At 38.4% G+C, this 16583-nt stretch overlaps 1 long non-coding RNA gene and 1 pseudogene across 1 annotated transcript; both read right to left on the bottom strand.

The window, feature by feature from the left end:
• On the bottom strand, positions 1-1564 carry LOC149223904 (uncharacterized). The gene is made up of 3 exons (XR_016249001.1): positions 1358-1564; positions 460-487; positions 1-277 (listed from the first exon to the last, which is right to left on the bottom strand). It is a non-coding gene; the product is annotated as an uncharacterized LOC149223904 (long non-coding RNA).
• A 16-nt stretch (positions 1565-1580) lies between these two features.
• On the bottom strand, positions 1581-15581 carry LOC149223905 (O-fucosyltransferase 23 pseudogene; annotated as a pseudogene).
• Positions 15582-16583: the final 1002 nt, after the last annotated feature.

Consider the following 16583-nt stretch of genomic DNA (forward strand, 5'->3'; position numbering starts at 1 on the left):
TTTTTCCTGTACATCCTCTAGCTCTCTGTCTACACTAGCTATTCCAACTAAAACATCTTGATGTTTCTCCTCGATTCACCCAATAGAGATCGATATCATCTAAAGCTGTTTTCCGACCATCATAGATACAATCAAAGAAAACAAAGCAAAGAAAACAGGAACACAGAAGAATATGGATGTTGCATCACCATTATTGCCCGATGTTGGTGGAATACTAGTACCACCCAAGCCACCAGATGCAGGTATGCTTGTATTAAGAAGTGATGAACTGCTACTGCTGCAAGTAATTTGGAAAAATCAGAATGCTACAAAACTATAAGCTGAGATATAACATAAAATATATCAAAAATCCAGTAAATCTTGATTCTCAATTCTGTATGAAAACTTGACAAAGTACTTATTGTAGAACAGAAAAATGAACAAAAGATAGGAGGAGGAATGCGGTTCCTTAGTATATACCTTTGTGGAAATGTGCATGTCCCAGTACCTGTCATCACAAAATCCATAAAGGAAGATTTGCATGAGTGCAATGCATTCTCCAATCTCACACAATTTCAAGCTTCAATTTGTATATCATGTTAACCCATGAAGGGAAGATTTTCGGAAATGTATAATGTCAAGCATATTAATCACAGTCAAATATCTTGAATCTAGCAGAACCAAAACGGTGCACAAAAAACAAAAACGTCTTTTATATTCATATAAACTGGAACAGTAAAATTTGCAGAAGACAGAGTGGGTATAAATGAAACTTAGTATGCATACCCTTAGCTTCTCATAACAAAATCAATAAAGAAAAAAATAATATGCAATATATCCAGGCATAAATGAAAGTTATGTTGTATGCAGAAGAGCAGATTGCCTACAAATATAACTCTCTCTTAATACATCACACAGTTCCATCATTAAACCAAAAGGAAATATCCTGAACAATACAAGTTATCCATAACGAGTGTTTACATTTGAAGGTTGCATGCAGTTTTAAGACAGACAATAGGCAGGAAATGGGTCTATAATCATGTCACTTACTTATCATGGTGGAACCTACAATTGGAAAATGTATATCAGTGGAGGATGTCTTTGCATTCAGATGAGCTCAACCAGGCATGGAAGTGGGTAGATGAATCATAAGCATGCAACTCAACTATCATCTAACACAATGTAAAGATGAGACTCAACGGAAGGTATCCAAGAAGTTGACGCAGTGAAACAAAACAAGCAGACAACAAACTATGTAAAAGTGGATAAAACGTTTATCGTCACCACAGGGCCATAGGAATCCATATAAACTGAGAAATTCAATGAAAAGAAAAACAGGGGACAAAAAACAAACTTCGCATAAGGGCATATAGCTTACTTGGATCTTGAGTAGTCACAATTGCATTGCCAACAAAGTCACAAGTACCAGGGGCCATGCCATTCTTCTTGTAGTAGCTGTCAAAAGCATAGCAAGCATGAAAAAAAACAGTATCTGGGTTACAGCACGTGCCACTTTGTTGAATTGCTGTACAGTCTGCACCTCCAAGACCGCAAGCATAGTCCAGAGCAACCTGCAAGCTTGAATCAGGGGTACCAGGCTTTTAGCTCAAATCCGACAAGTTGGTTGCCCATCTTTTAGCTCCTCCCGCTGGGCCTTCAATGTTGTAAGCATAAGAAGCCACAGTTGAACCTTCACAATCCTGCGCCCTATCCATTCTCATGGTCCTCTGCAACACTATGAGACTCGAAAATGTAGAAAAGCTATTCCCCTCAAATGTATCAGCCTGCAGGCATACTTCATAATCAATTGCAGATTGAATGAGATAGGGATACTTTGAGTAGATATCCAGCACACCCAGTTTCTTCTTTTCGTAAGGGGCTAAGAAGTCACTCCATCCCTCTAACAGCACCCTGTCCTCTAAAAGATCGTCGACAACAGCCAGATAAACAACAGAGGGCTTCTCCAGTCCAGGAATGTGAGCAACCCTCTTCATTATTTCCTCCTTACTACTGCAAATTTTCAAGTCCTTGCCATTTCTAGCTCTGGACCTCATCTCAAGCTTCTTGCAATGGATCATCCAGTCTTTCTCAATTCTCATATGAACTGCCACATATTTGGGTTGAAATATGAATGGGCTCATTTTGATTTTATTCTAATCAATTCTAGTTCGAGAGCTTAAGACAAATTATCAACAAGAACCAGACATTCAAAGACTCTGGCATAATCAAGAACAGGCCAATGGTCGTGCCAAAGAAAAGGGTGTTTACCCTCCAATTTAATAACGGTATGCCGATCGCTTTAAGGGGTATTGCATTGTTCCAGCTGTGCCATATCCCTTTCCACTGTCCACCGCCGCCCACTCCCCTTAGCCACAACGAAAACATCGGAAAATTACGGGAATTCAGGCTGCTTATGTGAACGAAGCCGTTGCAGAGGGAATTGAAACGATGGAGCGAGAAGAGGCGATCGACTAGGTGTCAGCATGAGAAAAGACTGAACAAATACTAAGCAAATTGCCCAGTCCGCCAGGTTTCAGCGTGAGAATCAAAAGGACGACGAAAGTCCCTTTCAAAGGAAAGCCTATCGGCCTAAAAATAGTTACCAGATGATTATTTTTTATTTTTTATTATATATATTTTAATCTTTAATTTTTTTGTTTTTTTTTTAATACAATATTATATATATTTTAATCTTTATTCTACAGGTATCAGAACCTTGTTTATTAAACAATCGAAATGAAATTAATAAGACAAGGTATAAAGTGGCATGAGTAGCTTAGGAAAATGCATTATCCATGCATGCTATTTATGCCATTTAGAATATCAAGGTATCTAGATAAATTATTTTACCTTTTTCATAAAATCAAATTTCAAAAATTTTGAATAATATTCAAATATATGTCATAATTTTACTAAAATGACACTTTCATAATTGTTCACCTTTTATCTATACTTTCACTCAAATGCACACTCTTGATTCAATTTGTATACAGATGATTATATATAATTTCCAAAATTTTAAATAATATTCAAATATAAATAACACTTTCATAATTATTCACCTTTATTTATACCTTCACTCAAATGCACACTCATGATTTATTTTACATCCAAATGATTACATATAAATTGGAGAATTTTCCTCTAAATCTACTTTACTATCCTCTGTAAAAGAATTTCACCACTTATCCTAAAAATTTCGATTATTAGAAAACAACAAAATTGACATGGTAAATCAATTTTGCAATCAACCTAAAATAGTTTAGGAAATTGTATGCCATATCATCCAAATTTACTTTTCATAGCATTAGGGCCTTATTATGGTATTCCATGAAGTGTATCTTTGTATTCTTTTAAAATTTTAGGTTAATCCCTTTATAAAGTATAAAAACTTCTCAAAATTATTATTGGTTTATTTTTTTAGTTTTAGACAAGTTTACCGATTAAGTAGAATTACACACATGTTGATCATTGTGACTGATCAAAATCTAGACATTAAATGAGGGAAAAGTTTCCCCCTCAGTTTTATAAAGGTGTCACTTTTTTAATTAAAGAAAATAAAGATTGAGTGAAAGGAAAAAAATGTTTGAGAAAAGACTGATGTATACGAAATGAGTATTCACAATGATATAATGAAACATTTATATAAACATAATTTTTTTCCGACATAATTTTTCAACACGATAGGAAGTAAAACATCACACATTTGAGTAGAGAGTAAAGATAACTTACATTTCCAGAGAACTTTAACGGATAATTGGATTTAAAATCTCAGAGATGAAAGGAGTTAAACACTTGCAATCTTAAGCTTAAAGCTCAAAGTCAAAAGACCACACTAGCTATCAACTCCTACTAGTTCTCTATGGAATCTTTAGAAAAAAAATGTTTGAATAAGAACTTATAATATCTGCCCATTTAAGGATGGGGCTGGGGTTGATCCAGACCATATAAATAGAAAAATAAACATGGAAGAGAAAATAAATTGTAATTATGAATAGACCTAAATATTGAGAAAGCTCCAAAGACGTGTGTAAATAAAAAGAAATAATGAAGGCAAGGAAAAACCATACTGGACAATTTACTTATAATGCTTGAAAATACTTCTTTGTTTCCTCAATGAATTCTATATTTATTGTTGATTTTCCTTGAATTAAACCTAATCAATTGAACCCTATTTGAACCCTTGAAATCAATTAGCCTTCCATGATTTTTTATAGCATTTTCTAACCACCTCGTGATAAGTCTCATAAAGGTGCCACGATGATTTCCTGTTGTACTGGGACATTAGATAATTCTTCTTCAATTTCTTATAATTCGAAACTTTGCTAATGTTTGATATTTTCTTTATCATCATTCTTGTTGGCATAGACAACTAACCACTTTTGAATATATTCCTTTGGAAATTTTGTGGTTGTTTCAAAAGTTTCGACCCATAGAGCACACATTTCATCCAACTTCTGTTTTATTATTTCTTTAGTTAATATGACACCAACCACGAATATTGATTGTTTAATTATTTTTCCATGTCAAAAAGTTTGAAGAATACATCCATCCTTTTTGCAATAGCATTCTCATAATCAATAATAAATTGTCTTAAATAACTAATTCTTTCACTCAGACAAGCCTTTAAGTGTTTGAGGGAAAATTGTGTTCTTTCCTTTGCATCTCATTCATGTTAATGGCCCTGGTAATAAAAAAAAGTTGGATAAATTTTGATAAAACATTCATCAGACTCCAAATCTTTTTTGCAAAAATCTTTGTAAGAAGTAATCCTAGAGGAAACAATATGCTAGGTTTTTGCTAACTCCCATGACTATAGAATCACTGTGTCTTTTGTTGATGTTTTCAATAAAAAATTTCCTTGTTTCTACCAGTGAACTTGATGCTCCTCTCATCTTATTTTGGTTCAACAAATTATTCAATAGGTCATAATGTACTTAAGGGTTGTACAAACATAGGTTTGGGACACAAATTAGCTTCCAACTCCTTTATTTTCCTTTTCAAAGTAATTATTTATTTTTCTTGTTCAATCACTGAATATTCTAAGGCATCTCTTGTAGCTTCACATAACTTCAAAACTTAGGAAGCTCTGATTTCTGTAATATCAATATCAAAATTCCATTATCCCACCACTTTCTTATTTTTCACATATCTTTCCTATTTGTATATTTTCAAACATTTACCATATTCTACAGTATGCAATGTTCTTCTTCTTCACAATTAATAGGGTCATGAGTTGCTAATTCTTCAATGAACATTTTGTTTCTTAGCATTTGTTTCTTGACCCAAGTAAGGACTTCAACAACAATATTAATTTATATATTCTAAGAATCAAGTGGTTTCTCTTAGATTTCTTTAACAAATTTTCCATTCCCTTTCCTCTTTCTTTTCAAACCAATAGATATAATATGATATTTTTCAAATAAATTTGTCAAAATGCCTTCACCTTCTCCACCACCAACACTATTTGTATTGCCTCTTTTTCCTTGAAATATACTACGTTGCTCTTAAATTTTGGAAACTGAAGAGTTCTTATGATAATTAATAGGGTAACTATGGACAACACTAGCTATAGGTTGTCCATGTTGTTTGTATCTTTTATGTACTGATTAAAGTATCAACATGGACAAAGTTGTTCTCATGTTCTTCTTTTCCTGAGTTCTAATTATCTCTAGCTTGTCCTTCCTGTTATCACTCCAGGAAGCTCTCCTAGGTTGTAGCTCAGAGATGCCTGGTAACATATAAATCTTCAATATTGTTCTCTGAACTATTGGAATGGATGATGGTTTGGATCAAGTTAGATGATTGTTTCAACTCCATTTTCACTCAAGACATGCATGAACACCCCAACTTTACAAGGCTTTAGACCACTAATGCTCAATAGTTTATAGATTCAATGGATAGATGGAGAACACTGACTGTACCAGCAGATGCATACATAAACACATATGAATGGCTAGCTACAGGAAGTAAAAGAAGCTTGCAAAATCTAATTTATCAACGTAGAGATAAGATGACAATTATCTGGCATTAGATACAGAAGAAAACGTGAATAACCTATTCAAGTGCAAGCTTAGAACAGAGGAGAAAATGAGAATTGAACATGTAACAACAAAAGAAGCTTATATTGCTGGAATGAAGATGAGATGCTTAGAGGAGCAGAGTCTCCACAATCTCCAAAAGTTGAACCCTTGTTACTTTGAACTTTCAAATATTTATAGGCCTTTTACAATGCTCCCGAGCCTTCTGAGGCTCGAGAGGTCTTAATCTATCCTCTATGTCTGTTTAACTGTTTGATTCCATGACTAGGCATGCATGATCTTGGAGGTTTCTTCTTCTAACAGCAGAGTAACTGCATTCTGGTAGTTTGCTGCGCTGTCAGGGAGCTCACTTGTGCCAGCGATGCTCCATGATCACTTCTATTGGTTTCAGGTTGCATCGTGCTGTTGCCTTTCCCTTTCCGGCCTTTTGTCTCATGGTCTCTGTCTCTTGGCCTTTGTTCTGCGATGGAATGGGTCTTTGGGCCTTTGAAATCCTTCTAAATACTAACAATCACTGTTTTCTGTTTTACACAAAAAAACACTGCAACACTGTGAAATCCTGCCAATCTCTGTTTATTTTGGACTTCAAAAGTCCTTAAACACGGTCTATTTTCCTATTGGGTCCATCTTTGTAGCGATATATCATCTCCACTGTTGATCTCGGAGTTCTAGATCCAATGGTTGTGATCCATTTTGGGCGGCTCTTTCGTACGGGAGTTAACTGCCTGATGAGGGTGGTTTTCTCTCTCCTCAGCCTGGACACGTGGCAGCCGTTGTATGGGATCGGGTGGAGCCCAACCAAAACCATTTACTGCCCATGGCCCGCCCGAAATCCTGCCTATTTTGTGTTTTCTTTTGTATTTCAAAAATACATTAAAACATTGAAACATTGAAACATCCCGCAAAATGGCTTTAGACGAACTTGAAATACTATGTATTGGCACTTACAAACCCTTTTGGGTCCGGTTTCATCACATCGACGCTTCCCTTCCCTTTTCGTTTATTAAACGAAATATGCGAAAATACATAGAAAACTACTGTTTGACGGATCTCAAAATATATCAAATATCTCCTATAGCCTCGTCGGGTCTGGTTATCGCATCGCACATATATATGTAGCCCCGCTCCATTGTGTAGCTCCGATGCGATATTGCGATGCGACTTGTCGCAATCGCATATCACGATAGCCCCGGGCCATTTGCAAGCGCTCTTTGTAATCTCTGATAGCAAACTTGCGATGCAACGTGGGCCGTTGATATGCGCGCTTGATCGACGGTCCACATTGAATCACCGATCGCCATCGCAAGTTCCACACAGTCGCCGATTGCCTCCGCTGATTGCAACCTGCTGATCAGATCTAGACCGTTGATCGGCCAGATCGGACGGCTGCTGTGCATTTCACTGTTTATATGTGTCTTTGCCTCCCGATAGTGCTTTTCCGCCATTCTAAGGGTTCTTCTCCTGCGATTGTTTTGATCTTTGGCCTGATTTTACTAGCTTTTGAAGACTCAGTGAGCATATTTGGATCCATTTTGGGCCACATGCCAACAAAGCTAACACTGGCTCTTTCTGGAGATGAAAGCCTCCCTGTGAGGTTTCAAGAACCACAGACCAATGCCTTTCCTGTAAAACCAACATCAAATCTATCTCCTAGTGTTCCATTGGGCATGGAGTTTATTTTGCATAGAAAATAAAAACTGAAAAACATATTTACAATATCAAGGCTTTAAAGCTTTAAATGAAATAAAGTTTTAAGAACGGCCCATTCACTGGGCCACCAAAAACATCTTCTCCTTCCAAACTGTGCAAAATAAAGGTATTGTTCTGCTGAATTTGAGCGATGACAAATGGACCTGTCCGTAAGGAGTCAAACTTACCATGATTACCCTTCTTTTCCTTCAAGGCATCCCATTTGAGAACCTAGTCACCAATTTGGAAATTGTCCACTTTTCCCCTCCTGTCAAAGGTTTCTTTGAATTTATTCTGATGAAATTTTGACTTCTCAACCAGCGGCTCTCTGATCTGCTGTAATTCAACCAAGTTATTGATTCTCCTTACCATGTCATTCATTTCATCCTGTTCTTCTTGAAAGAATTTGGCCACAGGGAGAATCAGCTGGATAGGAAAAACAACATCAGCACCATAAACCAGCTTAAATGGAGAATTTCCTATGGACTTCTTGTTGGTAACTCTGTCAGCCCACAGTGCAAACTTCAACTTGGAATCCCAGCTCTTTTTGTTGTCCTCCAACAGTTTTTTGATTATCCTTACAAGACTCTTGTTAGATGATTCTGCCAGGCCATTTCCTTGAGGATAATATGAGGTAGAATGCACCAATTGAATGCCCATGGATAGTCATGTCCACCAACTCTCTTTCCTTGAAAGCTGCTGTTTTATCAGTGACTAGTTTGGTTGGGCACCCAAATCTAGTGAAAATGTTCTCATTCAAGAACTTTATGACAACTTGATGGTTAGCATTCTTAGTGGGTATAGCCTCAATCCACTTGGTGAAATAATCAGTGGCTACCAAGATCCATTTGTGCTGGCCACTGGAATGTGGGTTGATCTCACCTATAAAGTCCAAGCCCCACTGCTGGAAGGGACCATTGGTGTGTATTGGCTTCAAAGGAAGAGATTTTAGTTGTTGTCTTCTTGCAAACCTCTGACATTTGTCACAAGACCTCACAAAAGAACACACATCAGAGAACAGAGTAGGCCAATAATACCCAGCTCTCAGGATCTTGTGGGCTGTGGTTTTCCAATAATGATGCCCTCCACAGATGCTAGAATGGAACTGGTGCATGACTTCCACAAATTGTCCTTTATCTAGACATCTCAAGAGGATTCTTGATGGGTCTTTCCAATAGAGCAGGTTTTCATTAATGCAGAATTTGGCTGATATGAGCTTAATGGCCTGGGCTTGACTTGAGCTAAGCCCTGGAGGGACTTCTAGCTTCTGCAAAAAATGAACTATGCTGGAATACCATTCACAGGTGGCTAGATTTTCAGCCAAAGGCTAATTCTACTTTTGCTCTTCTGCTGCTTCCTCTGTCTGCTTATCATCTGAATTTGAATCCATGCAATTGATGTCTAACAAGCTGCAATTTTCCTCGGCCATAAGTTTAGCCAAGCCTTGGCCTTTGACAAGCTTGGTGGGCTTCACCTCTATGTTGAACTTTATGAATTTTTCAATCCATTTAGCTCTCTTTCCATCGATATCTGGCTGAGTTAGAACATATTTTACTGAGGCTGAAGGTACATATGCAATCACTTTGGAATGCATGATATAAATTTTGAATGCCTTTAAAGATTTTATGAGAGTATAAGCTTGTTTTTCAATAAGGTCATACTTTAGTTCAGCATCCCTTAGATTTTTTCTGAAAAAGGCCACAGGGTGTTCTATGTCTTCATCATTTTTCTGCAACAGAACTGCTGCAAGTGTATCATAATAGGCAAAAGAGAAGATATAGAACTCCTTGGTGTAATCTAGGCTGATTAGAGTGGGAGCTTCCATGATAGCTTGTTTGATGGCTTCAAAAGAGCTTCTTGCAGCATCTGTCCATTTTATTTCTGATCCTTTTTCAACATGGAAGTGATGTACTTCACAAGCTCTGCAAAGTTTGGAATGAACCTCCTGACAAATTTGATCTTACCCAGGAAAGATTGAATGTCTCTTTTTGATCTTGGGGTAGACAATGTTTGAATTTCCTGGACTCTTGGAGTCAAGGATCAATCTTCACACCTTCAGCAGAAACAATATGTCCCAGAAGTTTGCCTTATTCTAGAGAAAACCGTGACTTCTTTGGGTTCACATAAATTCCAAACTGTCTGCACTTTAGAAACACCTTCTTCAAATGCTGCAAGTGGTCCTTGTGAGTGTTGGAAAAGACTGTTATGTCATCAAGGTAAATAAGGAAAAACTTGTCCTTCTCTCCCACAAAGGCTATGTCCATGGCCCTCTGAAAAGTAGCCCCAACGTTCATCAGTTCGAAAGGCATTTTGGAGTACATGAAAGTGCCCCAAGGAGTAATGAAGGCTGTCTTTTCCTGATCTTTTGGATGTACAATAATATGATTGTAACCTGAAAATCCATCTAGGAAAGACATGACTCTAGCCCCTGAAACTTTTTGCAGCAAGTGTTCCATCTTAGGCAGGGGGTAGTTGTTTTCTATAGAGCATTTGTTCAGATTCCTGAAGTCAACACAAAGCCTGATTTCTCCATTCTTATTTCTTACTACCACAAGGTTAGCTATCCACTTTGAATGCCTTAGGGGAACTATGATCTTGGCATCCAACAACTTCTTGATTTCTTTCTCAATCAAAGGCAATAAGAGAGGGCTGATAGGTCTTAATTTCTGTTTAAAAGGGATGATGTTCTTCTCTAGCGGAATCTTATGTTGAATGATGTTAGTGTCATAGGTCTTAAGATCACTATATTCCCAAGCGAAAATATCAGCAAATTGTTTCATCAGGGTGCAATACTCGGAACTCTGGGCAGCAGACAAGTGAGTGGACATATTTATGTACTTTGAATGGGCTGGAGTCCCTATATTATGTTTATGAACAACATACTCAATTTCTATTTTGGCAGGCTTATAAGGTACATCATTATGATTGAACAAATTCTCTAGGGGCACCAATCCTTTGGGTATATGGTTACTAGGCAGCTGAACAATGCTGTCCTGACTAATCTCATCCTTTAGCTTGGACTGGTTGCATTCTTCATTGGTTTCGTTTTCTTGGTCAATGTGCATTTCAGAAAATTCATCAATGACTTGTAAAAACCTATTAATTTCATCATCATCTTCAAAAACTTTCCAGTATTTGACATTGTCAGGCAGAGATGGTCTATATTTCGCCTGGAATTCATAAGTCAATTTAGGAGGCAAAGGAGGAATAAACATGCTAGCAAACACAGCAACGGAATCATCGAGCTGGTTCTTCATTCTTGGGATGTAAGAAATGCTGAAAATATTAAAAGAGTCCTTAATCTTCCATACCTCATCTCTGTATGCTGTTAGCCTCGGATGCTTTGCTTGGAAAGTTTTGTTGACCTGCTAAATGATAAGGTCTGCGTCTCCAAACACTTTCAGACCTTTGATGCCCATTTCTTTAGTAGCGTTTAAGCCCAATATCAAGGCTTCGTACTCTGCTATGTTATTTGTGACCTGAAAAGTTAATTTGAAAGATAAATGAATGCATTCCTGTGTGGGGGACACAAGGACTACACCTGCCCCTACAGCTTCCTTAGAGCAAGCTCCATCAAAGAACATGTCCCAAATTTGTGGGCCTTCTTCCTCTGCGATCTGGCAAACTGGTTTCTTAAGCTACATGGAGGCCAACTGGGATTCTTCAATCTGAAGAATACAAGCTCCAAAATCAGTGTCGACAACATAGATGGGATGATTAGTGGGATTCTTTTCATCACTGATTATATAAGCCAACTGAGCTTCCCTATATAATCTCTTACTCTCACCTCCAAAAACTGGGACAGTAGCATAGGACAGATCATTTTGCAATGTTCCACCTAATCTCTTGATCCAACCTCTAGAAAGCAGCATGCCAAACTTGGGGGGTACATCTGCTACCACAATATCCATCATCATGCTCTTCATGGGTAGCTGAGACAAAGTGATGGCTAGGTCCTTGATTAATCCCAGACATTTCACTTTTCTAGAGTCAAAAGAAAACAGGTCATGATAAGGCTTGGTAATGTCAAGACCCAATTCATCCATGACAGCCTTGGGCATTAGATTATGGCTGGCTCCTGTGTTCAGAAGGTAGTTATGAAGGATTTTGACATGAATAGTCAGAGAGACATAGAATGATGGGGAGTTGTCTTCACAATTTTCAATTATTGGGCTGAGAATAACAACTCATCTTGCATATCTACATAGTCAGTGGAGGCTTGGATGGTTTTAGGCTCAAGGGCCTCGAGGATGGATCTTTTGAAGGACTCATTCTTCACTAGTTCAATCAAAGGTATAGGTATTCTTAGCTTCTGAATTTCTGATTGAAAACTGAAAGGAGAAGGAGACTTGTTAAGGCCTCTTACCTCATGAGCTGGAGCTTTGAGGATGATGGGATCAACTGCTGGTCGCTTCTGCTTATTAGCTTGTTGTACTATAGGGACAACAACTCTTTGAACAGGAGTTTCCTTGGCATTATTCATCTTCGACCTCAGATTATATCTGTGCTGATCTTCAGTTTGCAGAACAACTTCACCATCCCTTTCTTGGTTGATTTGGTCATTGAATAATGACTTTTCATAGGCATCTGAGGTAAAAAAGGAGGCACTGCCTTTGTCTTCCAGACAATGGATCTCATCATCTTCTTCAAACTGTTCTTCTTCCATGACTACATTTTGGAAATGGGTCTTCACCCTTTGGTCTTCACTGGCATCTTTGCTTCTTTACAAAATCTGCAACTGCTCATTAGCTCTTCTATATGGATATGGAATTCTAGGAGCAAAGGTATTAAGAACTCTTCCTTTCCTAGGGTGCTGCTCAACCCTTAATTTGGAGATTTCAGAGGCTAATGACTCTATCATCTTGGTCATTTTATCTATCTTGGGATCTGAAGATGATGAAGATTCACCTCTCTGTCTCCTTCTATCAACATTTCCCTTGAGCTTCTTTGCAACCATGATGTTTGATTCTACTTCCAAGGCTGCACCCTGCATATCAGCCAAAGCAGCACATCACCTCTCCCTCAACAGTAAACAAAAGTCAGAATCAAAGGCACTGGCATATATGAGTCTAGCAGAGGTAGTGGTGGGTTTTACTTCAGCTGGTATCTCGCTGTACATGCGGTTAAACCTCTTATTAAAATCAGATAGCAACTCACCATTTTCCCTCTTTAAGTTGCCAAACTCGGTGTGGTAGTAGAGTAGATCCTTCTTACCCCCCAAATTATTTAGGAATGCATCATCTAAAGCCTCGATATCTGTTATAGACCTTGAGGTCAGTTCTCTGAACCATTTTCTAGCCTCTCCATCTAGGCTTTGGACAAAGACTCTCATCCACACATCATCTTCACTAATGTTCAGGTTATCAGCATAGCTATAGAACGATTCAAGATGTTTTTCAGCTGTAACACCTTCAGTCCTAGTAAACTTAGGCATATACTTCTGATATTCTCTAGTAGGCATGGCATTCAAAGGAGTGGGCAGTACTAGGGGTCCATACCTAGTAGCTATGATTCTTTACATTTTGGTAGGTGCTTGTGATCCTGCCACTGCTGTGATGGCTGTAAGGGTACTAGAAGTCTGAATGACAGAGGGTTGAGGAGTGATTGATAGTACTAAAGGAGTATGATGGATAGGAGGAGAGGTTTCCTTTGGGCTTGCAACAAAAGGAGAACCTAAAGAATAAGGAGCTTTATGAATTTCTGAGATTTTTTCTTCACTACTAGTATTAGAAGCTATACTCTCAACATGTATTTGTTCTATTGCAGGACTTTCTTGAAGAGGTATAAAATATTGTTTAAAAATACCTGAACCTGCTGCTCCTTTCTGCAACGCCTTTATTTCTTTGATGATTTTTTCAGGGTCAGGCACTGGGTCGGCTTGTGGCTTTTGAGGATTTCTCCAAGTATGCCTCACAAACTGAGCTAGAACTATGAAGTGGAGTCACTAAGAGGTTTGTCCTTCAGTAGAGTCTCCAGATAGATGATTACAACTGAAAAAGTGCCCAGACTTTGTCTATCATCAAAGTTAGATCTGTGTCGTTCCCCAGGGAAGCTGAGCTTCAGTCTCCTCTCCCTAGCAACAACGCCAATTATGTTATCACTCCACGAAGCTCTCCTAGGTTGTAGCTCGGAGATGCCTGGTAACATATAAATCTTCAATATTGTTCTCTGAACTATTGGAATGGATGGTGGTTTGGATCAAGTCAGATCACTGTTTCAACTTCGTTTTCACTCAAGACATGCATGAACACCCCAACTTTACAAGGCTTTAGACCACTAATGCTCAATAGTTTATAGATTCAATGGATATAGGGAGAATACTGACTGTACCAACAGATTCATACATAAACACATATGAATGACTAGCTACAGGAAGTAAAAGAAGCTTGCAAAATCTAATTTATCAACGCAAAGATAAGATGATAGTTTTCTGGCATTAGATACAGAAGAAAATGTGAATAACCTATTCAAGTGAAAGCTTAGAATAGAGGAGAAATGAGAATTGAACATGTAACAACAAAAGAAGATGAGATGCTTAGAGGAGCAGAGTCTCCACAGTCTCCAAAATTTGAACCCTTGTTACTATGAACTTTCAAATATTTATAGGCCTTTTACAATGCTCCCGAGCCTTCTGAATCTCGAGAGGTCTTAATCTATCCCCTCTGTCTGTTTAATTGTTTGATGCCATGACTAGGCACGCATGATCTCAGAGGTTTCTTCTTCTAACAACAGAGTAACTACATTCTGGTAGTTTGCTGCACTGTCAGGGAGCTCGCTCGTGCCAGCGATGCTCCATGATCACTTCTATTGGTTTCGGGCTGCATCGTGCTATTGCCTTTCCCTTTCTGGCCTTCTATCTCATGGTCTTTGTCTCCCGGCCTTTGTTCTGCGATGGAATGCGTCTTCGGGCCTTTGAAATCCTTCCAAATACTAACAATGACTGTTTTCATTTTATAGAAAAATGCTGCAACACTGTGAAATCCCGCCAATCTTTGTTTATTTTGGACTTCAAAAGTCCTTAAACACGGTCTATTTTCCTATTGGGTCCGCCTTTGTAGCGATATCACATCTCCACCATTGATGTGGGAGCTCTAGATCCAACGGTTGTGATCCATTTCAGGCGGCTCTTTTGTATGGGAGTTAACCGCTTGATGAGGGTGGTTTTCTCTCTCCTCAGCCTGGACACGTGGCAGCCGTTGTATGGGATCGGGCGGAGCCCAGCGAAAACCATTTACCGCCCACGACCCGCCCGAAATCTTGCCTGTTTCGTGATTTCCTTTGTATTTCAAAAATACATTAAAACATTGAAACATCCTGCAAAATGGCTTTAGACGGAATTGAAATACAATGTATTGGCACTTACAAACCCTTTCGGGTCCGGTTTCAGCGCATCGGCGCTTCCCTTCGCTTTTCGTTTATTAAACGAAATATGCATAAATACATAGAAAACTGCCGTTTGACAGATCTCAAAATATATCAAATATCGCCTATAGCCTCGTTGGGTCCGGCTATCACATTACACATATATATGTAGCCCCGCTCCGTTGTGTAGCTCCAACGCGATATTGTGATGCGACTTTTCGCAATCGCATATCGCGATAGCCCCAGGCCATTTGCAAGCGCTCCTTGTAATCTTCGATAGAGAACCTGCAATGCAACATGGGCTGTTGATATGCACGCTTGCTCAATGGTCCACTTTGAATCGCTGATCGCCATCACAAGTTCCACACAACCTGCCCTCAATCCGCGGATTGCCTCCGCCGATTGTGACCCGCCGATCAGATCTGGACCGTTGATCGGCCAGATCGAACAATTGCTGTGCATTTCACTATTTATATGTGTTTTTGCCTCACGATAGTGCTTTTCCACCATTCTAAGGGTTCTTCTCCTGCGATTGTTTTGATCTTTTCCCTGATTTTACTAGCTTTTGAAGACTCAGAAAGCATATTTGGATCCATTTTGGGCCACATGCCAACAAGGATAACACTTCCAATTGCCTGTTAAAAATTTAAACATAACTAATAGATGTCATAGGTGGAAAAAATATTACTTGTGGGATGAAGACTTTGTAAGCGTTGATTTTCTTCAATTTAAAAATATCAAAATCTGAAGCAATTTCATCTAAGTGAACAATGGATTTCACTCTAAAATCCCTGATTTTAAAATGTGTTGAGATGAACTACTTTTTCCTTCTTTGATTAATAAAGTGTGCCTAATGTTTGCTTGCTAGCATGTAGTTCAACAACAAATAACTTGTTATAAACATATTATTTAAGGAGCATATGTATTTCTTTAAAGCCGTAGAGTCTATGTTAGAAAAACTTTCTTGGCATTTGAAAATTCCCTTTATTGTGAGAAAAGCTTGGGCATCATTAGAGATCTTGCTTGTATTAGGACCAAAACTTCATTTTCTTGAACTTAGTAATGAAAGAATTTTGAACTTGCATACTAAAAATGTTTGAACCCTAGCTCTGCTCTACTTGGTGGCCGTGTGGCCCTAAGCGCCTCTGCATCTTGGGTCGTCTTTGCGCTTTGGTGTCAACACTCTTCTCATGCATTTGAACTTTGCAAGTCCAATCTCATGCTGAATAGGTGTTGACCTTCTTTCCTTCTCGTCAATGATCTTTAGGTTAGATCAGCTTCTGTCCTATTACATCCCTATTCATTTCTAGTTATTGTAGTCTGGATAGGTTGGGTGGTTAGCTATGACTAGTTCAACCTCCACATCACACCTAGAATAAGAGATCACTACGTTTAACTCATTGGTGACCAATAGTTTTAAGTTTCAAAAAGCCCCCTATTCTTGATTTGTCAAGAAGCTTGATGAGATTATGAAGTTGGAGGTTTTCGCTCCTCATGCCAGATCGTGTGCTA

Source organism: Pinus tabuliformis, chromosome Q (assembly GCF_031772625.1).
Source record: "Pinus tabuliformis cultivar Carrire ecotype Pingquan chromosome Q, CPIR1, whole genome shotgun sequence".
NCBI classification, from domain to species: domain Eukaryota; kingdom Viridiplantae; phylum Streptophyta; class Pinopsida; order Pinales; family Pinaceae; genus Pinus; species Pinus tabuliformis.